Here is a 1485-nt window from a genome sequence, read left to right as displayed (position 1 = left end):
CAACCACGATATGCCTTGTTTCATTCTCTGAATCAGACCTGACCCTCTGGCAGCTCCCTACCCATGTACTGCTACAAGCATTGTTCGGTTATCTTCAATGAAATTTGCAAGTGATACTAATGATGCTGCCCAATAATCTCTGCATTCTTTGGGGTCACCTTGCTTTGGGATGGGCACAAATATGGGTCTCTTCCAATCAGTGGGCCAGGTAGCCATTTTCAAAATGTCTTGGCATAGACTTCCAGGGCTTCACCAGTTAGTTGAAACATTTTAATTGGCATTCTGTCAATCCCTGAAGCCTTATTTTGACTAATACCGTCAGTACAGCCTAAGCTTCCTTCAGCACCATTGGCTCTTGATCAATTTCAGACCGAAGACATCGGTAGCATTCAGCAGTTTCTTTCTCACCGGCTTTAGTGGTTGACGCCTGTATTTGAATGATGGTTGTATTGACGGGATTGCCTTGTGTATGGACAGATTGTATCCTATCACACACAGCACAGGTCTAGAAATGTCCTTTTTGAGGATGGATGGGATGCCATTCCACTTGCACTTATCATTCTCATAGTAAGCCGTGTGATTAAAAGTGGCCAGTGCCACTCCATTGTGGCTCACTGATGCTTAGGCTGTCCATTGTCACGCAGTCCGTTTCACTTGACAAGTTCCAACCTTCCTAGATGTATACTTTTGATCTTTCAAGTTCTGATTATTAATTGGTGTGTTCAGCTGTTTCTTCTCATGGTGAGTCATGTGCCATCAGCAAATGAAGGCCCCCAAAGCTTCCTTCCATCCATGTCATCATTATGTATGGGTAATGGATAATGGCAACGGTTCTCTGTTGGGAAGTCAGCCCTGAGGGGCTCATCTTCTGGCACGCTCCCTGACAAGGTGCTTGCTCGTGAGGTGGTTGTCGGCAATGGGGCAATGTCCTGCTGCCGTCCATCAGCTCTTCCGTGGCTAATTCCTCAGAAGTAGACAGCCTCTTCCTTCTTTGTAGTCTGTGTTTAGTCTGGAAGCCACACTGCGACCTGCTCATCCCGGGTGACCCTGCTGATATCTCAAATACCCGTGACACAGCGTCCAGCCTCGTAGCAACACACAAGCCATGATAGTACAACAAACTGGAAGGTGGTGGACGTAAGTACTTATTTATTGTCAATTAGGCAAGTGAATCTTAACATGAACTGAAAGGCATTTCCCATAGTAAAAAGGCATCATAGTAACTCAGCAGAATGTACTGAGTTGTCATGAGATGCCAGGCCCCGTGCTAAATGCTTTACAACTAGCATTTCACACCAACACCCCAACAGCAGATGCATTCTGAAGTCTGCCCCTCATCATACAGACACACAGGATGCAGAGGATGGGAGGGGCGCCATCGTAGGCTCACGTTTGCCTTCAGGGACGGGACCAAGAGGCAGACCTAGATCCGAAGCTGCCAAAACACAGCAAAGCAGGAAACAAAATTTCACAGCCTCATGCTGG

At 46.8% G+C, this 1485-nt stretch overlaps 1 protein-coding gene across 1 annotated transcript in view; it reads left to right on the top strand.

Moving 5' to 3' along the window:
* The window catches only part of NFAM1 (NFAT activating protein with ITAM motif 1), a 171150-nt gene that overhangs the window by 66728 nt on the left and 102937 nt on the right, over positions 1-1485 (top strand). The window lies entirely within an intron of this gene.

The sequence above is a fragment of the Echinops telfairi genome, unplaced genomic scaffold, assembly GCF_000313985.2.
Source record: "Echinops telfairi isolate 266 unplaced genomic scaffold, ASM31398v2 ScPeMD7_2;HRSCAF=8, whole genome shotgun sequence".
NCBI classification, from domain to species: Eukaryota; Metazoa; Chordata; class Mammalia; order Afrosoricida; family Tenrecidae; genus Echinops; species Echinops telfairi.
Note: the sequence above shows the minus strand (reverse complement) of the source record. Positions and strands in the feature narration are given on the sequence as shown.